Here is a 25,994-nt window from a genome sequence, read left to right as displayed (position 1 = left end):
GCACTAATTAGTGGTCTTGTACTTCTGCCCAAAGCTTAAGTAAATGACTCTTCTAGTGTTTATAGGTGTAACATTTGCTACCTTTTGGAGGTGTTTTAGATATGGAGCCCGCTGGTATCTGTCAACATGATATGTATTTATTCCAGAGTAGCTGCAATATGTATGATTATATTATGTTTAAAAATAAAAAGACAATAAAGTGATTAAAAGAATAATAATTGTTTTTGTTGCTGTTATTTGCAGACATCTGATCTCCTAAGGTCTGAATTCCTCCAAAGAAGTTACTTCTGCCATTGCATAGTAAATGAGCAGTTCTAAATCTTATTACAGCAATTTAGATGAAATAAAGACATTTATTGGATATTGGATGGTAATAAAGGTCCTGATTGTCCTTAACAAACCACAAATGTCTTATATTGTTTACTGGCTACTACAGAGTACAACTGTTAATCATTGTTACAGATGGCTGAATTCATTAAAATCCTACTTGCAGATGCAAATAACCTACTTACCTTGCATATATATTTATTCTGTAGACATATATTGGGAAAATAGTGATCAATATCACATTAATTCTACTGTCAGTTGTTGTGTCTGCTCACATTAACGAAGACTGCCAAATATTTCCACAAAGACTTAGTTGTAATTAAAGTTACAAAAGCAAATAAAAAGCATTTTCCTTAAAACTTGGAGCTCCAAAATACATTCCTGCTGATATTTCCAAATGTCTCTTGGATGGCTTCAAAAATGATGGTACTTTGCCTGACCCCTGTGCAGCTTTAACATGTAGATCAGTGCTGTCCAACTTCTACGGTGCCGAGGGCCGGAATTTCTCTTACATACATGGTGGAGGGCCGCTAATGGAAGCCAGTTTTGACCACTCCCCTTTTTTAAACCACACCCACTTCAAACCACACCTATTTTATCACAATGGTGGTAGCACAGCAAAATCCCAAATGATTGGTCCTTACTGTGGGGATATCAACCATCATTCATATGTGAAAGAATTATGTCATATTAAGATATACCCTTAAATTCCATATGCCTCCTCCTCCCCTGAGGATAGCAGAGCAACCCACAGTACATAATTACACACCTTAGGGACCATTTAATGGCTATTTCCAACTGCTAACAAACTCCCACAACAAACCCCTGCCAGGTTCACCTCCCACAAGCAGCATAGGGCAAGCAGAGTATGGCACACACAGGCAGCACTCTGCCTGTCCTATGCTGTCTGTATGTGCCATACTCTGCCTGTCCTACCCTGCCTGTGTGTGCCATACTCTGCCTTCCCTATGCTGCCTCTGTGTGCCATACTCTGCCTGCCCTGCCTGTGTGTGCCATACTCTGCCTGCCCTACCCTGACTGTGTGTGCCATACTCTGCCTTCCCTATGCTGCCTCTGTGTGCCATACTCTGCCTGCCCTACCCTGACTGTGTGTGCCATACTCTGCCTTCCCTATGCTGCCTCTGTGTGCCATACTCTGCCTGCCCTACCCTTTCTGTGTGTGCCATACCCTCCCTGACCTATGCTGCCTGTGTGTGCCTACTCTACCTGCCCTATGCTGGCTGTATGTGCCATACTCTGCCTACAGTACCTATGTCTGAGGTGTGAAGAAATTAACAATGGGAGTGATTACAGCCTGAGCCTGAGGTGTGAACACTGCAGGGGGTGAACAATGCAGGTATTAAAAGGTGTGAAAAACACAGGGGATTACATTTTTAAACAATACAGAGGGATTACAGCCTGAATCTGAGGTGAGAACCATGCAGGGGGGCAGTTAATCACAGTACTGATACCATTTAATGCTTACTCAAAGGTAAGCCATCAAAGCAGCCAGACAGGTGGGGGGCCACACAGAGGGGGGTCACGGGCCGCATGCGGCCCGCGGGCCGCCAGTTGGACAGCACTGATGTAGATGATTGGAGGGGAAAGGTACATAGCATAGCATGCTGGATTCTTTGTAAAAACACGAAATGTACTTCTAATACTTTGTAGCATTGATCTACCATGTCATCAGTTGTTGAAAATGGAAATAGCCTAACAAAGCACAATTCCATTCACTAATTTACAAGCCAATCAATGAACAAAACTGAACCCTTATGGCAAAAGAGGCCATATTTATATACCATATGTGTGGTGGCACCTTAAAATCTTCAGTCTTGAGCATGCTCTTTATTGCTTTTTCTTTTTTTCATTTTTTTCTGTTAGGGCACAATTAGTATAGACCTACTCTTTTAGTCTTTGGAATTATAAAATATACCATATGCAGGTTAAAAAGATTATTTTTCCCAACTTAGTTGTTTATAAAGAAGTTTATTTGTCTTGTACACTGTTTCATGCAACTATGTGCAAAAGAGGGCATGTTGACTGTTAGACACTGAATAGAGTGGCATTAATATTATGCTCTTAAAGCATAAACAAAAGCGATTTCTTCAGGAGCTGAAACAAAGCCAAATTTGATTTGCTTTTTTAACTCCTCCTAAATATTTGCAACTTTTCTGACCTTTGTGAAATCTATTTCTAAAAAGTCAGAAGAACAGATGGATTTTATTAAAACAGTTCTTTCTTCTCACCTGCCTCGCCCAATTAGAAATGAGGAGCAAGGGCAGACACATGTGAATTCCCCCAATGTTCTTGCAGTCTTTCTTTCTCTCTCTCTCTGCAAGACATCTGCTAGGACCTCATTCATCACTGTGAAGGCTGCAAATGGATAGCTTTGTAATACCTTAAAGTCTTGTCCACTGTAAAGGTGCAATTCCCTATAGTCTCCACTAGACAAAAGGCTCCATCCATGTCAAGCTGTCAACAAGCACTTTACATTGGTATAATATACTTGACCCAAAGAAAATCTGTCTGGGTGAGTTTTTTTCTTAGAGAAGCAAATGTTTCTTTTGTGTAGATAATTTTACTGTTACAAGTGTGTATATTTATATAGTGCTGCATACATATGCAGCTCTGAACATTTTTACAATACAATAAAGGTACAAACAGGGAGCCCAAGCATAACAATAAATAAATATATACAATTAAAAAGATTAATTGCAAGAGATGCAGAAGGTCCCTGTCCCACAATTTACAATTTAAGAATAAACAGAATTATCAGAGTACTGAATAAGTTCTAAAATTTAAATGTTAAAATAAAAAAAAAAGAAAACTGTAGATTTCTTATACATAAGATTTGTTTTCTTTTTCCCCTCACTCAAAAGAGTAAACATAGACTGTAGTATATTGTATGCATAAAACATTCATCTTCTGCATTATTGCCTTTATTTGTATAAATGGTGGTGCCATACTGCTTCACTTCATTGACTTTAGTAAAATATTGCCCTATATTGTCCAGTAATAGATAATATTCTTCCACTGAGGTTTATGGAGATTGCCTCAGAGGAAGCAAGCGATATTGCAGTACAGATTCATAACTAAGAATGGAAATGCAGAGCCTCTGTGTTCAGCATGTCGAATAAACCACAATCTCTCTGCTTTCTATTTAAAGGAAAAGTATCAGACAAAAAAATTAGATCTATATTTGCTTTAAATGACTAATACATTGATGAAATCAGAATACAGTAGATGTTAAGATTAAGGTTATTTTTGTTGCTTTCAGGTGACTTGTGGGGATAATATGTATCATGGTGCGCGTGTAATCATTTGCCAGGGTTACTGGGTTTAATTGTTGTAATTATAAATAGAATATCCCTCTCACACTAAATAATAAAGATATTCAAAGTCCATTCTAGTGCCATCATATGGATCACCCAGTTACTTGGTGATTTTTAGTAGCTTTTATAGTTTTTCTGTTTTAATATCAATATGGCTTGGCATGACAGAGGAATTTTTGTAGGCTTTAAAGCAAAAATCCCCCGTGTTCAAACAAAAAAAGTTGTATTTAAACCTAGTAAAAATGGTATATTCTGCGCACAATACCTTGTATAAGTAGATAAAATGATAATAAATTCTGCTCTTTAAAGTATGTAATTTGTTAAAATAAAAACACTACATAACGTCTCATGACAAAGGTCTCCTTAACTTTGATATTATGATCTGTAGTTAATGTTTTGCTTGTTTACACCCTTCTTTTCATTGAACAAAACTACAAATTATGTTGGTGAATAAATAATACATGAATACTTACTGAAGAAATATTCAGATCTTAAGGCTAGCCACACTCATAATTCTACATAAATGTGTCCCACACCCATTGCATTATGGTTTATTAAATAGAAGCTATGGTATCTGTTTACCATAGAGAAGTTGGCCCCACAATGAACCGTGCCAGCAGACCACAACCCTTAGGCATCAGAGAGTCCGCAGATTGCCCTGTGTCCTTGAAATTCCTGGAGAAGGTTTATGTTGCAAGAAAAGGCTACAGTGTAAAGAGATCCCAAGTTTTTTTAGACTTCTCTTGTGTTCCCAGAACAGCTTATCATAACACTGAAATGCTGTGGTCCATTCCTAGGCCTTTCCTTGAAATGACAGGTTAAAGACTCCCATGAGAGCCAGAAAACAGGAACAAGCTTCTTAGACAAAGAACATATTTCCCTTGATGCTCCTCGCTCTATAGGGATTGTACTTCTAAAGCAATTTATGTTTTCACTAAAGTGCCCTTTATTCTTTGCCAGCTCATCTTCACCTATTTGAAGGGAGCGTTGATAAGGGAACAGCAGGATCTTTAAATGCACAGTACAGAGGGATAATGTTGTAAGAGCAAAACAAATGCTTACAAAGTTTATTATAAATCATGTCTTGACATATTAAATCCATATGCCTCTCAGTGAATGTCCACATTTGTAACAAAGGCACTATCTTTATAGTCCGAGCTTCTCTGATAATATCAAAATCTTTTTTTTTTCTTTTTTTTTTTTGACAATTTTGAGGTTAAGATACATTCTTTTCTTTGGACATCAGTGATTCTGGATCCTAGCAGAAAACAAAAATAGGATTTCTTGAGCCTTCTCATATATATCTGACATTACAGTGCATATATTACATTACAGTGCATATTATAGCCTCTGTTTAGAATATTATAGTAGTTTGCTGCACATTGCTCTGCCGTTCTTTTACAGTCATTGAATCAAGGTTTAGGTTTAGTCCATTCTTGCCAACAGAAAATGTTATTAGAACACGAAGCCCTGGCCTTACGGCTTGCAGTCCAAAGGAAAAATAAAAAAAGAGCGGGCTAATCCCATCTCTGCAGAGAGATGTTAACCTCAGACTTTCAGGTACATAAGAGCATTTTACAGATAAAGCATTTGTCTTGTGAGAGCATCCTCTGGGCCACTGTGAGCATTCCTTTATGCAGAGAGACGTTATTAAGACTAGTGCTTAATAGAACCATTACTGTGGCTTGCTGAAGCAGATAAGATTTGTATGTAATTTGCTCCAGCCAAGGGTAATGAGAGTGTCCATTAGCTTTTGCTCATTTCTTACACCTGACTGTTTGACAACAGAGGTTGCAATTTTCCAGGAAGGGAAAAACATTTAAAAATTAAATTGTGTAGGTTTTATCCATTCATTTACAAACATTATCCATGCTGGTTTAACTATATACCTCCTCTCCCCTCTCTTTGTCTGTAAGGTACAGTATATGCTCTTTATACATAACATGCTCAAGATGGATGAGTTCCTAAAACCATGATTTTTTTGCTGATTGCAATTATTGTATTCTACCTTTTTCAAGGGAAACAATTGTTGCTTCTTTTAATAATCCCATTAACTCACTAGAGTGTTTTAAGTAGTATAATAAAGTACTAGTCTACATACAACCCTTTTGGTATTTTTGTTTATGACATTCTAATGATTAAATGACTTCAGGCCTGCTTAGTTCACTGATGTGAGCAGGATTCCTGGACATTCATAATAGGGTTCTGTGGGATATAAAACAAAACAGCTTCTGGCATTATATTCAGGAGTAAACAAGTTCTAATACCTAAAGAGGCAAAAGTGAATATAAGGCATTATATGAAACTGGAACCCTTATTTACAGATGAATATATTGTCTGTGGTAAGGTCCTTCTATGGCAAAATAACAAGCAACATTTGACAGAAATATCCATAAAATAATATGCCTCAAAACATGCTTACTGCAGTACTACATGGCTGTGTATGTGTTTTGCATGGATTTGGGCGAATTTCTGTGTTTTGCCATTGGCGGATTGTTTTTCGAAATGGGTGACAAAATTTATCCCGGAAAAATTTGCAGCATGTCAAAAAATTGTCAGCCGCGTCAAAACAAATTTGTTGGTGTTAATAAAATTTTGCGTCAAAAAAGTTGCGTGCGTCATTTTTTTTTGATGCGCATGACAAATGTTTTTTTTTTTTGCCATTTTGTGAATCTTTTCCAGCAAATTGAAATGCCCCAGATTCGCTCCTCACTGCTTATGATAAAAGCATCACTAATCCACATGTAATTGCCATTTCTACACAGATAAGGGCAGACACACATTTTTTCTAAGCATCTCCTTCTTTCTACACATCTAATCTTATGTCCTTGACATTTCTTTTTATTCTTTCCTCCTATAAAATTTTAAGAGTGCTCATGTTGTGAAAAATAAAGCCCACAGAAACTGATAATGCAAAGGCCAGACAAGAAAATCCGCAAGCTTCTAGTGACACTTCATTGCTTTAATAGTTGTAAGTTGTGCCCAGACATTAGAAAGGTTACAGAGAATGAAAAGGTGACTAAAGACTGTCCGCTACTGTGTGCGGTAAGGGATTTCTAATATATAATTCACATATCTTTAAAAATTATGCATGTTTATTTAAAGAACGGTTGGCAAAAAATTCTTTTGCAAGAAAGACAAATTATGAAACCCATCTCCTACATTATAGAGTCTTTAATTTCCCCAACATAAATGGTGTAAAAGCTGCTCTCTACTTCCTCACTACTACCTTACAGCTAATAAAAGGATTTAAAGTTTTTAATGTATAGCACTGATCATACTACATCTTAAAAAAGGGGTACCCAAAATATTCTATATCTAAATTATTATGGGGCAGATTTATCCTGAATAATTCTTTGTAGTCCAATGTTTTCCTACTTAACAACCCTTTCATTTGTCTGGATGTGTTTGAGTGATTTGTTCAATTAAACGCATTTATTTTAAATGGGTGTCAGTACTTGGCGCAGCTCAGTGGCTTTTCCGAGGACTAACAACCACCTGAATCTTTAATCCCCGATACAAACTGCATTTCATAAATAAGTCATTCATGCTTTGGTAATTTTGTAACTGTAGCAACAAGTATATTGGGAAATGTATTATTATTATGCTTTATTTGCATAGTGCAAACATATCTGGTCCCTTCACATCAGTCCCTGACCCAGTAAAGCCTACAATCTATACAGACCCTATCACATTTACACACACTGGGGCTCATTTACCAACGCATCGCAGTGCTATAATAGTCGCAGAGGCAAAACTTTTGCCCTGCGCATAAGCATATTTAACAGTATAGCGCAAACACGGTCGCTTAAAGTTTTATGCGCTAGTGTTGGCGCAAACTGCTGCGCCATACAAACATGCACATATAATGTCGCAAAACTGCACATATGACAACGCAAAACTTGTCATAAATTGTGTGCATAGATGGTGCAAGCTAATGCTCTTATGAACCCGTACCAACGACATGCTTCCTAACTTAACAACCTAGTCAGTTGGTGTTTAAATGGAAAAAAGATATGAAAGGCTCCATCACATTAACAAGGGAAACTGCCTTTATAGATAAGAACAAAGTTAAAAAAAGGGGTAACTGTTATTAACACATTGTAAACAAATTAACAATTATATTTTTCTAATAATGCTAATCAACATATCATAAATTAACATTAACATGGTTTTATTAATGACTTACCTAAATTAGTTTATTGTAGCGCAAATCTGTGAATATACTAGCGCAAATGTTGAAGAACATGCAGTCAGAAATACGCCACAAATGAACAGGCATAAAGATTTTGATGCAGCCGTGCCTGCGCAAATCTGCCCCTATATACGCGCAAAAAGCACATATATAGGCGCAAAGGGCGCACTCTCGCAAAAATTGGGCACTTAAAACACACCCCTAGCCACACCCCCAAAAAACATGTAGTTGTTTGCGACATTATTGCCCAGTATTTGCGACATGCGCATAAAAAGAACTGGCGGACAAATAAATGAACCAACGCAATGTAACGCATATGCAAATGTGTGTGCCCACAAAATGGCGCATAATCATAATTGCGTCGGTTTATGTGCTGTCATGCATTGATAAATGAGCCCCACTATGTTTAATTTTATTGGGAACTAATTAACCATCATGTTAGCCCTGGAGCAGCAGGGTCAGAGGAGGGGCTGCATGACCCAGCCCAGCTTTACGAGTGGGAGATAGTGTAGATTTAAATAAAAGGGGAGTGTAAAAGGGGGGGCAGAGAAGGGTATATAGGAGTGTTAATGAGGGTTGGCTATCTACCATTTTGTGGAAGCAGCAGAGGAAACCCACCCTCCCTTAGCTGGGGGTTGGTTCTTTTTTGTTTTAATTTATTGTTTTCTAGTTGTCACATATGTGGCCTTGAAAGGTTGAGGGGTACAAGGGTTTAGTTTGCTAGTAGGGAAAAACTTGGGTGAGACTAGGTAAAGTGGCGTGAATGATCAACATCATGGTAGTTGTCACAGCTTTGGAGGGTCCTTGTCAGTCTGCGGGGGGGGGGGGGGGCGAGAAGCTTGTTCTGGTATGCCAGATCAGGTATAGTGGATGGTTTAACCCCTAAGGTGGGTGACTATTGGTGGACAGAATACAAATGGTGCACTATAAAGCGCAGGGTGGGTACTAACATGGCTAAGGAGAAAAGGGGACCGGATAGGTCCCGGATTGGTGGCGGGTATCCTCCGAGCTAGGGATTGGGCGGCTGGAGGATAGCACGGCTTAGGTTGGTTGTGGAAGGGCAGACTGGCAAGGGGCTCTGTCAGTGTTTTGGGCATGGTAATGTTTTGCACTTATGGTTATATATTGATTATGTTTATACATGTTTGCCATTTTGTATTGTATTCAATTATGTTGCACTGTTTGTATTATTAAATAAAGTTGTGGCCATTATCATTTCCAACAATGATATTGTCAGGCAGTTTTTATTGGTGAGTGAGGTGAGCGAGTGTAGGGTGATGCATGGGTCATGTTTGTTTTCAGAGCTGCTGTACTGACCTCTGCATTCCTTTGTAGAAGTTGAGTCACAATTCTTTTTCCATTCAACAAACAAATTAGATGTATGGGAGCTGCCAAGGATGGGTATAATACAAGATGAAACTTACACAAACTTACGCAAGTCTCTAGGGTTCAGAATGACAGTACCCAACAAATTCTGCTAACAATAGAAAGTTTAAGAAGGTGTTAACTTGCACACAAAAACCAGAGAGCAGCAATGCTGAACATTTCTGCCTCCCTGGAGCAAATCCAATGCCAGCTTACCATGACAGCTAAAGGCAGTGGGGAGATGCAGAAAGTTATAGCTCAGCAGCATCTCAAGGGACTATAGGGTTATAAACTAAAGTCTCTAAAGTTGGCAAAGCATGAGCTGCATTATAAACAAGCTTCACCTTTAATTTGCTTGAGACACCACTTGATTCACTACTGTCTAGTGCCTCTTAAGAAACAATTCATCTTAATCTCAGTTTTTTAAACTGTTTTATGATAAAAAAAAAAAAGCCAGTTGAAAATATATTTAACATATATCTGTTTTGCCTGTTATTGACTAATTTGCATGGAAACCTTGGCAAGGCACATTTTGTGTTGTTCTAATATATGGGGATTCAGAAACATTTCTGTTTCTCTTGATAATAGTGATAAAAAAACAATGTTGAAACTGTGCAAAAACAAAAGACTGCTTTTATGTCATGTTTTAAATAACAAGTTGTTCATCTGCTTCAAAAAGATAATAAGACAAGCATATGATTCTTTCTGTTTCACTTGGCTTAGTTTGATGAATTGTGGGATACAAACGTTATATGGTAAAAAAAAGAATTCTTTGCACTGATAAAGTGAAAGATACTGTAAATTAAAAGTATAGGTTGTATTTCAAACTTTGTGTGAAACTATAAGGGTCTGCCCACAAAAGGTTGGTATAAAATAAAATGTGCTACATAATGGTAATACAATACTTAAGTCAATGTGAAGGCAAAATCCCATTGCAGTAAGGTATTTTTTAAAAGCATATACCTTGTTAGAGAAGCTCTCTTCCACCATGCTACAACTCCTCTTCATAGAAAAAAAGGCTCGCATGTTGCAAAATTCTTCCAAACATGGTGCTCCGACAGCTCCCAAGATAGAAAGGAGGTGAGCGCTAATCCTATTGGTTGACGTGGAAGACAAGGAGCCAATAAGAACATCTGTATTTCTTTTTAGGCATAACATACCTTGCTTGTTTCTACCTGTTTGCTTTGAATTTCAATGCAAAACTGTACTGGTCAAAAAAGTTTGATCATCCCTATTGGTGTACTGATATATAACTGATACATTCCTGTAGGTGTTATTCATTCCCAGTTACAAAGCCAAGTGTCGGAAAGAAAATGCCACTTAGGGCTGATAGGAACAAGCAATAAACCCTTCAGGTGCAAGCTCTCACCTATGGAATATGCATGCTTTTAGTGTGTGTGGTATCTTATTCCAGATGTATTGGGTAACCAGTGTCAAACAGAAAGTATAGAGCTTGTTTGCAAGTGCAGAAAAGGTACAAAGTGCAAAAAATGAGTGCAAGCGACCATGTGTTTTGCATTTTTGCACAATGCACTGCAGAATGGTGACCAGCACTTTCTCAATGGATACAGGACTGCCAGCATTCGGCAGCACTGTATTCATGAGGGTAAGGGTGTAATCCTTCCTGCCCCCTACCCACAGTTGTAGAACGCAGGAGAATGGCACCAGAGGGGAATGCAAGGCAAAATGCCTGGCCTGTATAATACTTCATATACTGTAGAGTTTATCTGTAGCAAAGGGTTACTTAATTCTCTACATGCATCTGTTCTTTGCTGTTTTCTACATCCACTTTCTTTGCTGGGGAAATTATTATAACTATAGTGTCCACACAACATAACTCTTGCAAATAACATACGGAGCAATTTATATAATTGTTTTTGCAGTTTACTCACTAAGGCACAATCGTTTAGTTGTATTAAAGATGCTTATTTCTAAATGTGTTATTTGTGCTGCAGTGTAAACAACTGTAATGAAGTGCTAAAATAAGCATACAGTTTGAAGGATTTCCACCCCCATAGTTAAGGCATAAATCTTTCCCAATCCCAGGGTTTTCTCTTCAGCGTCAGTTATAAGTGACATGCTTCAGTAATATTTGACATTTAGAAATTCTGTTGTTTTGTTGTCATCGAAACAATTTACAAATATGCAATTGAGGAAGTTTTGCTGTTGCTTTGAGAAAAAGTTCTGCTAATGCTTCAAAATGTGGCAAAAGCCAATTAGAATGCAATAGATAAAAGATGGGATATATCATAGGGTACATAAAATGAAAGTGGTAAAGGGATCAATAGCACAGCAAAAGTTTGGGAAGCTTATATGTCTGACTTGCTTTTCCTTGACAAATACTAGATATGTAGCTTCAGATACAGTAAATACCTAAAAACCACATATGTAAATAGAATTATTTTACTTATAAAAGAAAGCACATTTTATAGTCTAGAAAGCATATATATATTTTTGGGGGGCGGACGTTTAAGAATAGTTTGCTTAAATCAATCCATTGGATCCTTAAAATTACAAAAAATCTGCAGCCATTCAGGAAACCTAGACATACTGTATCTGTGGCAAATCAACCTGCAAGTGGTGATGAGCGAATTTTTTCACCAGGCATGGATTCACAGCGAATTTCCACATTTCGCCATTGGCAAATTGTTTGCAAAAATTCTGTGAAGATTTTCTGCGGAAAAATTGGGCATGACGTGGTTGCGCCAAAAAAAGACGCGGGCGACAAATGTGTTTCGCAAATTTTATGGCGAAACGGAACAGATTTGCTTGTCACTCCCTGTAAGTGGTTATCCTGCCTGTCATGCAAATGCTGCTGTTAATCCACTAACTTTTTTAATTTGACGTTTGCATAGTTTTAAAGACATTAAGCAATATCCTTATTTTTGTCCCTGGGCTTTGCTAGTTACTGTAGTATTTTTTTATTGTATATCAAAATCTGCCTTCAGTGCCCAATATTAGAACTAAAACTACTTTAGGAGCACTTAAGAAGAAGCAGACATGCTGAAAAGGATGATCAGAGGTTAGAAGAGTCAAAATCAAGCAGGTCCGGAACACTCCAGTATAACGTTAATAAACAAAATAGGACCCTATGTAAAAAAATTTATGGTTAAGAAGCATTTATTGAAAAAATGGTTAGAACCTGTTATTCAACAGCTGAGTACCCTCTACTGTATGGTTACACATTACATGATTAATCTACTTACCTAGAACCCTGACCCCTGCTGACAATGCAAAGTAAATCCTTTTACTCAGCGCTGGTTAACTTGTTACATATAAATGGCAAATTAATTCTCGTACAGCATGTGTGAAGGCCAGATTATATTAAAATGTCATACAATAAAGTCTATGGAGTCCTAAAGCAGGCTGGAGGCCATTTAAATCATCTGGAGGCCCATATCTGTCCCACAGGCCCCCAGTAGGACAGTCCTGCTTTAACTGCTTCCATGGCACCCACTAATACAATACTGTACTCTCAAAGGACCTTTGTTTTCCTCAGCATGATTTCAAAACATTGTTTTATAATTCATAATGAAAATGAATACAATTCCTTTGCTTTAACACGTCGCAATACACAAGAATAATCAATATACTTATTTTCTAATGAGATTTGCAGAGTACAAAAACACCAAACAACAAAAGATCTTTGTTTATGAAATGTAAAGCTATTTTTTCATTTCCATTGGGACTAGACATTATGCAGCAATCCAATGCAGGCTCGTTCGGGACTTAGTTGTTACTACACTTATAGTCTGCACAGACCATCAGGGCAGAATTCTGCAATAAATTGATTTTAAACATTTATGAATGTTGTTAAAAACATATATGCACATTAAGCAGTAACAGTAACATAGATTTTGGAGTTTTTGTAAAAGATATGTCCAATTTATTAGCTGCCATTGGGAATATTACAATAATTAATCCTATTTTTCTATGAGATTAGAAAGAAAGTCAAAGAATTGCTGGAAGAACATTACTAGGCTTGTTCAAGGGAATCCTGAAGGATTTGCTCCAAAATTTCTCCAGGATGCATAAAGCAGATTTTCTAATCTTTGCCACCTTTAGATTTTGGCTGCAAGGGATTCTTTGTTGTTGAGTGTACCAAAACTGCTAATTGCTGCTACAGGATTATCTCTGGCAAAGAGCTGTAAATAATGTTCTCTGTATTTACAATATAGACAGCAATGGTACTGCAATTAAATTATAGCTGGGGGCTGAGCAGTTATGATGTCACTGAAGTCCCAGGAAAGCCCTGTAGCTGCTCCTGCCAAGAATGATAATCAAAATGACATAATCTCCCATACATCTATTTTGCTGTCTGATATGAAATACTTCTACTTTTTCTTAGCAAAAACGAAACTTGTTTCTTTCTGGTATATTTAACTAAAATAGTTTAAATTATGCTGCAAAATTTATTTTTTTTGTACAAAGTACAGATTTGGTTAAGGAACAATAGAATGTCCAAGACAAATACAATTATTTCCCAAGATCACAGCAGCCATTTCAAAATCTGCCAATCACCATCTGTCATTTGCATTTGATGACAGAGCCTTTTTCTTGTTTTCCTACAGTTTTTGTCTTACTGTCTCTCAATCCTTTTTTCTTTTGGGCTTTGTAAACTGTATGAATTATATCAATAATTCACTCATAATGTGCCTTTTTATTGTGCCTGGTCCAAACAAACACATGTCCATAAGGTATGGAACGTATAGTTGTTAGGGGCTTGACATTTCTAGGGCACTGAGGAGCAGTATTCAGTACAGCCCAGGAAAGCATGCCATTTGCTTTGCCAGTTTTATTCCATGAATTGACAGTTGACAGCAATTAATGCCTCTAATAGAACTGAGAACTTTTGTTGAGTCCCTGTTTGACTTGATCATTCTATTTGCCTGTATGTTAAACAATTTATATATTTATCCCAAGTGCCAAAAGTGTAACCTTTAAGCATCTGTTATTCTTTGCCACAAACTTGTATGGCTAAATTGCCCATGATCTGCATGTCCTCCCAGCCTTTATTCCCCAAAAGAATGCAAAAATCACAAGTCATAGGAAGAAACTGTATTCTTGCTGCCCATGTAAGATGATGATTATAGGCCTTTGTATTTAAAGTGCTATACATATACTGTACATAGAGTAAGTGAGTAATTTAGACATGATCTATGGCAGTGTTGTGCAATGTAGTGGGCCAGTTAATTGGCAAATACTTGTTTGTTGGCCAAATGATTGATGGCATGCACAGCTGTCTATGGAGCCCATGAGCAGGCAAAATGTCATAAAAATACTTTGGAGGGACACATCCAGCCCACAGGCCTTCTGTAGGACAGCCTGGTCTATGGGCTGGGATGCCAGGGTATACCAAATGGGGATTTTCTAAATGTACTTACTTATTAGGCAAAACTCATTCATTTTGTGGTGAAATCAAAATTTTATACAGCAAACTTAGAGTTAGGCAATAAAAGGTGCAGAGCTTGAAAAATGTGCAGTTACCTTTAACATGCAATAAGCAGGTAAGATTTACTGGTCACCTGTTTAAAAGTAAACCTGGCTAAACTTTGTCCTTGTTAGTACATATGGAGAAAATCATTCTGTGGTTTATAGATTTCCTGTAACAAGAAAAAGTAGACAGAGTGATGGGGGTGCATTTGATGACAATACTTACAATGATATCAACTTGCGCAGAAGTGCACAAGCTGGTTCTATGTACATCTGTCATACAGTGTGAGGTTTCAGACAGACATGGGAAAAGACAAACATATGTTCTAACTTAGTCTGATTTCAGAGGAGCCTTTGATATCATCCTGAATGATTAGTTTCTGTTTCAGCTATGAGCTGTAAGAAGCCAAGGCAGGACAGGGAGCAGAGAGAGAGAGGTGAGTGAGGGCAGACATAAAACAGACATCTCCCGCAACTTTTTGGATGAAAAAGTAAGTTCCTTCTGGAAATAAAAATTAGAACATCTTGAATAGAAGGGATTAGGCTTTAATTTGCCAGTTAAAAATTGTTCTTTCTGCAGTCACCCGCTATCAATATCTCATCATATCACAATTAGCCAAAAAGAAAGGACAAAATGTCTTAAAGAGGCAAAAAATGTGCTACTAAATAAAAGACATGCTCTCATAGCCAGATGTGAATCTGACCACATAAAGAGATATGGCATTTCCAAGTGCACAACGGGTTCATTAATATTATGTGTTTCAAAAATCCCGAAATATTATGCAGCATTGTACAATGAATAGGTTTACATTTAAACATACAAGAAAACATACAAAACCACCAATAACCTATACAAAACATAAAGAAGGTCCTGCCCAAAAGAGCATGCAATCTACAAGATACTTTCCAAGTGCATAAATTCGAAGATAATAAAAAGAAATTAGAATATCAAATCATATTGTATAGTCCTTATTTAGAAAGTTGTAGTAAAGGTCTGTGAAAATATCTTGTAAACCAGATGCAGATTCAGACTGCCTCCAGCAGATCATACGTTTCACCTCCTGACAGCATTAACCCACTCTATGGGGAACCCTTTTCAGCTTAAAGTATAATCCTGCCACTAAAATGTCCTCACTGTGTCTAATAATTACACATCTTGCTAGAGCACAGCGATACTTGCTAGGTCTCCTTATGGCCTTGTACGTCTACAGCATTCTGTTCCACCAGGGAAATGTTACACATTCCAGTAATAACTTTGGATCTAAAAGACACTTCTAACCCAACTAACCATAAGCTAAAATTCTTCTCATCCAGGCATCCTTATCTCCAATTCTCTTCATCAACCCATTCCTCAATTAGATCTTAGTTTTACAAACTCCATAATAGGATGCAGTGGAAAAACAATTTATTCATATTGGTTTATTAAATAACTGAGCATGGAGAAGAGCTAGCCTTGTTGGGCATTTTTATATATACCCCATGCTTTTGAATGTTGCAGTGTCAAATGAGCAAGTTACTGGAGCCTTAGATGCTTTATATTATTTTTTTATTCCTAATTAAAAATATATTTTTTTAGTGCAGTTCATAACAAAGTGGAATAATAAGAACAAGCAAATGCAACGAAATAAACCAGCTTCAGTTCTATGGTGGGACACCAGCTGAAAAGAACTCTTGCTCTGCACTAAAACCCTAAGCATGAAAATGGGTCTGTGGTGGAACACACAGACACTGGAGTCAGTACCAATAGAAAAGAAATTATAAACAGCCATAAAAAACTGGTTATTTTAGTTGGAAATTCAATTTAAAACGAGATGTGGAAAAAACGCAAACTTTTTGTATTGTCGCAGGAAGAAGCCAGCATCAAAAAACCTCAAAAACTACAAAGCAAAGAAAGATATTCCAGTTGTAGGAGGGACATCTGCCATTGACTTCAACATGATCTCGACAGGTTTTAGTTGGCTTATTTTTGCTTTTGGATTTGTTGAATAATAAATCATGAAAAATCACATTTTTCTTTCAGCAACAAAATTGTATTTTGAAGGGAAAAATAACTAACCAAAAAGAAAATAAATAAATAACAATCAAGCGTTAGTAAATGCCCCCTTTACTATCATTATTTTCACTTTTCAAGTTCTCAATGGGTGTATTTAAAGGCAGGAATTCATCCTTTCCTTTTTGATAGGCACAAGCAAGATATGCTTTCATGATACTTTGATGTCTAAAATTGTACCAAGAAATTGGCAAACTGTTTTTGTTCTCAGATAGGAACTATAGTTCAGCCATGTTCAGTGCATTTAAGCATATGCAATGGCACTTGTGTGTTTATAAATATCAGGCACAGTTGCCTCAAAAAAAAACAAAAAACAGATTGGATACTTTGTGGTGGTTTGCATAAAATTGATGTTTGGTCATTATTCTCTAGGCACAAGTCTACTTTGCCTATTGATGTAGCCTACAGTATGAAACCTGGAATTACTGCTCCAGAGTGGCGGTAGGCACAGGTTTCCCCTGTGTCAAAAGTCACACTTATGTGTGATTCATCAGAGCAGACTGGGTTGGCGCAACAGTTTAATTAAACTATTAATTATTTCCTTTCCCTCTGTAATAATACAGGTATTTTGCTAGCATTAAACCATGTTTGTGGCAAAAGAATCCTACTATGATTTTTAATTCAACAAATAAATAATTTTTTGTAGCCTCATGGTAGGATTCTGCAAATTACATCTAAAATCCCCCAGGTCCCAACATTCTGGATAATAGATTCCATATCTGTATTAGGATTACTGATGATGAAACATTTCACAGTTGCTTTGTCCAGGGGTGCTTTATAAAAGCTTTACAAAAATCCCTTTCTAACATATCTAACATATGAATTTCTAAACTGGTCTGGCTTTTTTATTCTTTAACTTACTTTGAGAAGCCCAAAGGTGTTTTTGGTTATTGCACCTTGCGTTAGGAATATCCATATATACTCAAAAAACACTGACAATGATAGCTGGGGTGAGATATTAGTGTGTGGCCTATGTGGTTTTTGTTTGAGACAAAGTTTATGTGGTCTTTTTTCCTTTTACATCAAAAGCAGGCATTCATCCTATTTATCATGAGCTATTTCTTCTAACCTTTAAAGAACAAGCAGTTTTTTTGAATTTGAGGTGCATCTGCTCACTGCACCCATGCACATCCACAATAAATTTGATTTGTCACTCTATCTCGCTTACTAAACACATCCAGATGTTGGTTACATCTGTGCATAATACATTGCAATCAGCGCAGAGAAGTAGATAAAACGACACAAAATGCTTACCTTAAATCATAAAGTGTTCAGGTTTACTGGCCTTTCCCTGAATGAGCATTTTACAGTAACCCTTTGACTGCCAAAAGTCCTGAAATTTCCAAAGTCCTCAAGGTTTTTAAACATTGTACACTTCCATGTTCGGTAATAGTGTGAAAAATCTGGAGGATTGTAATAAATGTGAAACTAAGTAAATATGGTAAATGGCAATAAAGATATAACAGGTTGCAGAAATGTCTATGGGTTTTTCCAATCCTGATGGGACTACCAAAGCCAGTTTTCATTTATCTGGGAAGAAGGGTTCCCTCTGCTGGTTGTCTGCTCAGTGTACACGAACTATCACACAAAGATAGAGGTAATGTATTGTTAGGCATTAAACAAATGATTTAAAAGAGAGAACTTCTCTCCATCTCTTTCTCTGCCTAGCAGGTACTTTGCAGGCATTGCTGTTCTAACTGTTCTGTTTGTGTATCCATGTCAGATAGCCATGTGTATATGAATTTTGCTTCCCCCAGTGCACTTTAGGCTTCCTGTCAAGTTTACCAAAAGAGAGTCTGTATTTGCCGATATGACCACCTTGAGGTAAGCGATATTGGACTCATCCAGTCATTTGTCCCTCGGGCCAACCGATCAAATCACAATGATAGGGATACAGGCTGTTGGGATGAGGGTTGCAGCTATGACATTTTTAAACCTGTCCAATTTTCTGCCAAATGTTGGTCAGTTAGGCCTATCAAAGTGCACCATATATGAGCAGATAAGCTGCAACTGCAAAAAATTATGTTGCAACAATTTTGTTTGATGTGCAACATAAATTTTTGAGGCACACAACCTTTTTTTTGTCACGCGACTAATTCATGCCTGGCGAAAAATTTTGCAGTGTTATGTTGTATCAGCGCACTCCATCCATTTGAACATGGAATTCATCTGGGGGATGAATCCTGACCAAGCAAATGTTCAAATGTTGGCCTTCCTTAGGGTAAGACTAAGGGGCAGATTTACTAATCCACGAATCCGAATCCCGAAAGGAAAAAATCGTATTGGAAACGCAAATTTTGCGACTTTTTCGTCGCCGTTGCGACTTTATCCTTTTCTGCGCGACTATTTTGCCGCCGTCGCGATTTTTTCGTATTGAGCAATAGTAAACGGCAGAAAAACCAATCCGATTTTTTCGCGAGATCGACGAAAAAGTCGCAGGACATACGAAAAAGTTGCGACGGCAAAAATCGCAAAAATACAGATCATTACAAAAAAACGCCTTCGTACCTTTCGTGGATTAGTAAATCTCCCCCTAAATGTACCCAGACTTGTCATTGATCAATTTCTCATACAGAAGAAGGACAACTACAATTTTTTTCATCTTTAAAAAAAAAAAAATGATCCCCATATGCAAGAAAACCTGTCTATTAATCTGATCCATGAGATTTCTTGTTTCATAGTAATGGAAGATATGCAAAGTGCAGACATACACTGTACCTAAGGGTTTTAAAGGTTCTGAGCATCAAGCTAACATTCATTTACTCCAAAATCACACACCTGGCCGCCAGTGACATTCCATAGTCTGCAGTGTATTGTGGCAAATACTAAATATGTACTACAGCCTATTTTATCTGAAATAAAGCACCTCTTTATTATTTTAAGACCTGTGAGTGTGTCTTTATTTTGTTTTTGTTTTTTTTAACATTTCTTTGACACTGCCCCCAGGCACCCTACAGGTAAATGTCAGCAACCTTCTCTGCTACTACAGCATATTGCGTATAGAAAAAGCACATATTCGGTATAAATATAGCATTCAGTAGTACAACCTAGCCCTTGCAGTTCAAACATTTACAATTTCTACCTTGTCTTGCCTTTGCAATGTCTGTCTACAAAGCTCAAGGGCAGTCTCTTGATTTTCTTAACATTAAATGGCATGTCTAAGATTTGAAAACATTTTTGCCTCTTTGATTCAAAAACCTTAACTATTATTTAGCAATTTGCTCTCTCTCTCTCTCTCTGTACTTATGTTTATATTTAAATATGTTTTATTATAGCATTTTTTGCATATATACAAGAAGCACTAAATTAACTAAGCATACATTTATAGATAGATTTTAAATTTTTTACCATTTGCTTTATTTAAAGAAAATATAATTCTAAATTCAACTTTCCAATATACAAAAATGACACGTTAATACCTTTAAAGTTATTTGTAAATGGGATTTCCACTGAAGGCGGTATTTGTCCCTTTCTAGCTTTTGCACTGCTGGTTCTGACTTTTGAAACAGTATACTTTCACAGTGGATTTCCAGCACACATGTGCACACAGCAAAATGGGTCTATACCCATACCTTCAAGCTCCAATTCCTCAAGATTGCAGCACTCCCATTTTGTAATCATAAAACCGCCTTTATTTCACATATGGCATGAATACGGCAATGTTTTGGACCCTGGAGGTCCTTTCACAAGCTTTGTCAGGGTTCAAGATGTAGCTGCTAGTGATGGGCGAAATAATTCGTCAGGCATGGATTTGCAGCGAATTTCCGCATTTCACAATTGGCAGATTGGAATTGCCACATTTTTGCTGTTTCGAGAATCTTTTGAAAGATTCGCTAATTTTTTGGCAAAGTGGAACGGGAAGGGATCACTAGTTGCTGTCTCTGTTTCTTGAAACAGTTTAGCTGAAGACATTTGATTACCTTCTTGCTCATCCCCTTTGTCAGCAAAAGTATTGCTGCTTCTCTCTGTTATATATTCTGCAGTGCCTTTAAATTTGTTTACTGCCTGTAAACAACAAGATTCTTTAGTGAGTTGTGACGGTAGTGATAATAATGCTCTAGCCCCTATACATGTATAGATTTTATTTGACTGTTCAGCTACATAATGTTATTCAGTGTATTTGACAATAGCATTCATATGCTAACATTTATTGTAGAAGCAGTTACACTAAGGTAAATGTACAATAAATCAGCAGTGAGTCCTGGGCTCAGGGTATTGATAGATTGTTTGCTACATTACAGTTTTTGGACTGGGTTCCATTACTAAATGTAGCCCTGACTTGAAATGTTAGTTTCAGGAATGCAGTCTGACAGTGACACTTTTCTGTGATCTATTTAATAAATCAGATCTTTTATGGGAATTTTTACAATGCAAATGCAAAACGTGATCTCCAGTGTCCAACATGCAACACATTAAATCCCTTTATCCAAATAAAACCAAAATAGCCTATGTGTTTCATTATTTATTATTCTGTTGTATATATTTAATTGCTTTAAACAAGAGTATATAGAAAAGCAAGCCCCAGGAGGTTCATAAAGAAATAATTAGTTAATTGGATTCTTAACACTAGACCTTTGACCTATCATCTAAACTTGCCATCTAGTAAACCTCTTAGATCCATTATAAATACCCTTGCCCACTGGGTTATTTCTCACATAAAGTAGGCCATTTATCATTTACAATTGCAGCTTTCCTTACCGGGTTTAAGCAGTTGACCTCTGGGTCAAACATTCCTTGACCTTGAGCCAATCCACTTAGCAGAACATTGCAGTAGCATGATACAGATCAAAGCAGAACCACAGGGAGGGGTGCAGAGCAAATCCTTATACAGGCACAGCTCCTGGCCTGTCATGAGATAAGATGGCAATTAGTTACCATTTTGCAGAAGTGCAAAGTACAGATGTATCCACCCACAGTGGTTTACAAAACAATAATTATAAATTAGCAAGTGCACATCTTAGGACATAACCACAGAATAAAGACAAACAAAATATATACTTGTAGATTGTAAGCTCTTTTGGGCAGGGCCCTCTTCACCTCTTGTATCGGTTATTGATTGTTTTATATGTTTCTCTGTATGTCCAATGTATGAAACCCACTTATTGTACAGCGATGCGGAATATGTTGGCGCATAAATGTTACTAATAATATATATATATACAGATATTAAGTTGCACTGTTGATAAACAAATATATTCATCAATTCATTCAGCAATGGTTTTGCCAAATGCACATTGGTGCAGCTATTTTAATGTTATTATAATAACTAGTATTAGTACATTTATAAAGAACTACTATATTCTGCAGTATATACAAATACTGACTTTGTTTATTTGATTTTACATTCTAGAAGGGGAAGAAGGTATGGCACATAAGGTGGGATTCAGCAAGATTAGAGAAAGTCTAATATAATGTAGAAGGGAAATCCAGAGAAAGAGTGCTACTCTAGTGAAGTCATGAATGTTTGTACAGTAAATAGGTAATTGGTGAGGTGCTGAGGAGTAGATCATTATAAAAGTGTTTGGTGAATACTTAGAGATACCATATGGGGTAGAGATGTGAACTTCTTTGAAAATCAGGGTCAGAATTGTGCATTTTATTATGAACGACAGCTGAAGCCAATGAAGGAAATGGCATGGTACAAGAGGGGGGTCACTGGATGTATGAGCCCAGTAGCTGGATATTGGAGTGGAATAGTCAGTATCTGGAATAGTAGGGCAGTTGCAGGAGTAAATATGTGACATGAAGACATATGAAGTATGATTTTGATAGAAGCCTTATTTTTAGGAATATGGGGGTGGGGAAAGGAGTTAAACATAACATAAAGATTGTTAGTGAATTAATTACCAGAAAAGTAGGTAGAAGCTGGCTTTTTAGGAAACCAGTGGAAATTTGCAGCTGCAAAAATCTGGTGCTGATTTGCATGATCAAGAATGTGACCACCTTGTAGGGGGTCGCACGCGGCTATTATTTTGTCGCACGCGGCTATTGTTTCGTCGCACGCGGCTATTATTTTGTTGCACGGCTATTGTTTCGTCGCCCGCGGCTATTGTTTCGTCGCCCGCGGCTATTATTTTGTCGCACGGCTATTGTTTCGTCGCACGCGGCTATTATTTTGTCGCGCGGCTATTGTTTCGTCGCACGCGGCTATTATTTTGTTGCGCAGCTATTGTTTCGTCGCGCGCGGCTATTATTTCGTCGCCCGCGACTATTCTCTTAAGACGCCGGCGACAATTTTTGGACGTGCGTCGAATTTTTCCGCGGCGAAATTTTTCATCCGTTTCGCGAAACAATCCGCCAATGGCGAAACGCGGAAATTCGCCGCGAATCCATGCCTCGCGAAACTTTTCGCCCATCACTAGTAAGCAGGCATTAGGTGTCTGAGACAGGGCTATATAGTATCGGCCCCCTATTGCCCCAATGAATAAAGTAAAGAAAATAGTTTCCTGGGGAAGCATCCACCGGATAGGGACCCAAGAGGATAGGCTACTGAGAAGGGTTGTACAGCCTCAGGCCAGGAGTAGTGCCAGTAGGAAAAAGCCTATGCGGAATAGCAAGGGGACACTGCAGAGAATGTCATATTGATAAAACAGGGATCCCAGGACTGGGGACAAGGAAGATAGCTAGGTTAGGTTATCAGTAATAGAAACTAAAATTGTCTGGATAGTGTGAAAATGTTACCTGTGAATGCATGCTTGTACAAAATGTTGTGCATATGTGCCTGTATGCTGTTAACCCCTGGATGTGCAAATAAAGTTACTGAGATGCATGATCCCCACTGATTACCAAACAAGTCCAGTTGCTTTAAATTTATTTATACTAGATATACCATGACCTGGATGAATGAAAATCTTCATAGACACATTGAAGTTGATATGCCATTCATACAGGCCCGGATTTGTGTTGAGGCCACAAAGGTCTGGGGCAGCATGCTGAACACTCGCACCTAAACTTCAGTGCACTCTGTACCCAGTGCTTCATATGTGAACTAAATGGATGCGCATGCGCAATCCTGAGGGGGGCAGGGAATGGGGAAGGCCTCTGGGCGCCATCATTAGAAATCCAGCATTGCATTCATATATGTATTGGATTATCAACTGTCTGCTCTCCCAACAACCTTCTGAGAGCTCTGGTTTGTGTTGTCTGCCAAGGTTAGTGTTGTTTGGGTGCATCATGATGTAGTGCAAAGACACACAGAACTACTTAGTAGTAGCTACTTGTCAAGGTAACTAAATGCCAGAAAATACCCTGCCATAGACAATACTAATCACCATTGGCTATTTTTTAGCCATGACGAGTAGCTGCTACTAGAAGTACCATTTGTCTTCACCCTTGAAGATAGTCCAATGCCTTGCCTCTCTTTTCCAGCTGCCTTGTTTAACTGCTAGTTCCTTATAACTGTGAAATATTATAACAAATAGTGCTTTCGTTATGCTAGCTCTAAATATATAGACAGCTGATTGGAAAAGCCAGATCCAGATTAACTAATTAATGAGTTATTCAATTATCAAGGGAAACAAGCTGTGCAGGAAATGTTGTTACAACATCAGATCAGAAATTTGGGGTTATAAAAAATCTCTTGCTCACTGGGGAATATGATTTAGGACATGGGATATAATTTGTAAATGTCAATCAGATAATAAAGTAAATCAAAACTGGTGCTTACACAATGTCATGGTGGGATCATATTCAAGCTGAAATTAACAAAAATGTATTATATTTAGAATAGACTGCAGTATAACAGATTATATAGTAATGTCAAAAGCATACAAAGATATGTAGTATTACCAAATGCTAAGCAGGTTGCCTGTAAACCTGGCAAGATGTGTTTCCTATTAGTCTGGGAGGGTGGTTACCACTTCCTGTTATACAGTAGTTTAATATGTTGAGTGCAAGCTCATATGTGGGGTCATTTATAAAGGCTGGGCAAATTTGCACCTGGGCAGTATCCCATGGCAACTGACAGATTGTTTGCAGACACTGTTCCACCAGCAGCTGCTAAAAAAAAGCTAATCACTGATTGGTTACAGTATGATACAGCAAATTTGCCCAATATTTATAAATAAGGCCCCAGGTCTTCTCCTCTTTGACTTCCACCAACAGGTTGGATCCTGCTGGGGAGCCCTGGGACAACATAACCCCAGTAAAGAGTGTTGGGAACAAGGTCCCAGTGAACAAGGTTTAGACAAAATAGGAATAGCCGTATCATTGACACTGTAAGTTAGACAGAAATAGCTAGAAAGGGCAGAACTGAGCCCCACTAGAAGATTGATATTTGAAGGTAGCTTTCCCTAGTCAATACATGCCTTAGAGTGGAGGGGATCACAGTGTGAAAAGGAGATTCAGACATAGTATTTACCTGAACATTTCTACTGAAAGGGGATCTGGATCACTTGCCGGTAGTCCTTAAGGTGTATCTTGAATTCTGCCAGATCATCTACCCTGTGGTGCATGTGTTTTATTTGTAACAATACCTGGTGGTCTAGTAGGGCAACCCTGGGGACAGCTGCCATCCTCCTCACTGTGCTGCATGCCTTTTTGTACAGGGCGCTGTGTCTGATGTCATTTTGGCACAAAATTCAAATATTTAAAGGTGCCACGACTGTGTACTCACTGCCCAGCGTATGTCAATTCCTGGGTGTGTTCCTTGTGCGGATTGTCTGTGTTTTGACTTCTGTCTGTTCCTGGCCATCCCTGTATAACTGCCTGAACCAGCCTCTGCCTGTTTTTTGACTAGTCTTTCTGTCAGGTGCAGCCACAGGTGGGTGGCTGGCAGGTAGGAGCCTATGTGCAGATAACCCAGAACTCCCTTAAAGGGCCAGACAGCCAAGTGAGATGAATGAAAGAGCTTTAATGAAAAACAAAACAGAATGGAAATAAAAGTACTGTACCAGCCTGTGATAAGATATAGAGTTCGGTAACAGGCGAATCCGAAGGCAGGCAGGGGTCAGTCCAGGCAGAGTTCTAGCAAGTCCGATAATCAGGCAGGGGTCAATCCAGGCAGAGTTCTAGCAGGTCTGTTAGTCAGGCAGGGGTCAGTCCAGGCAGAGTTCAAGCAATCCAGAAAGTCGGGCAGAAGTCAATATCGCAAAAACCAAACAGGAACAAGGCAGGGAACACAGGAATCAGGAATTAGAGGTGGCAAGACCAGGCTCAGCGGGAACGATGATCGAGCACTGGGTGTAGTCTGGAGAGGGTTTATATAGTATGGTAATTACTAAAGCAGCCACACATGTGATGACCAATATAGACAGAGAAACTGGTAGAAAGGCAGAGGGGACATTAGGGC

At 38.0% G+C, this 25,994-nt stretch overlaps 2 long non-coding RNA genes across 3 annotated transcripts; both read right to left on the bottom strand.

The window, feature by feature from the left end:
• Positions 1 to 4,853: 4,853 nt before the first annotated feature.
• Positions 4,854 to 12,205, bottom strand: LOC116406958. Its single transcript, XR_004219924.1, has 2 exons — positions 10,186 to 12,205; positions 4,854 to 4,920 (listed from the first exon to the last, which is right to left on the bottom strand). It is a non-coding gene; the product is annotated as an uncharacterized LOC116406958 (long non-coding RNA).
• Positions 12,206 to 13,643: 1,438 nt separating this feature from the next.
• LOC105948214 lies at positions 13,644 to 25,449 on the bottom strand. 2 transcript variants are annotated; one of them, XR_004220045.1, is made up of 5 exons: positions 25,065 to 25,449; positions 21,404 to 21,550; positions 20,626 to 20,710; positions 17,960 to 18,108; positions 13,644 to 14,825 (listed from the first exon to the last, which is right to left on the bottom strand). It is a non-coding gene; the product is annotated as an uncharacterized LOC105948214 (long non-coding RNA). The 2 variants fall into 2 exon arrangements; XR_001925182.2 differs by lacking the exon at positions 20,626 to 20,710.
• Positions 25,450 to 25,994: the final 545 nt, after the last annotated feature.

This window comes from Xenopus tropicalis, chromosome 8, assembly GCF_000004195.4.
Source record: "Xenopus tropicalis strain Nigerian chromosome 8, UCB_Xtro_10.0, whole genome shotgun sequence".
In the NCBI taxonomy this organism is placed as follows: Eukaryota; Metazoa; Chordata; class Amphibia; order Anura; family Pipidae; genus Xenopus; species Xenopus tropicalis.
The sequence above is the reverse complement of the archived record's forward strand: the minus strand, read 5'-3'. Positions and strand labels throughout refer to the sequence as shown.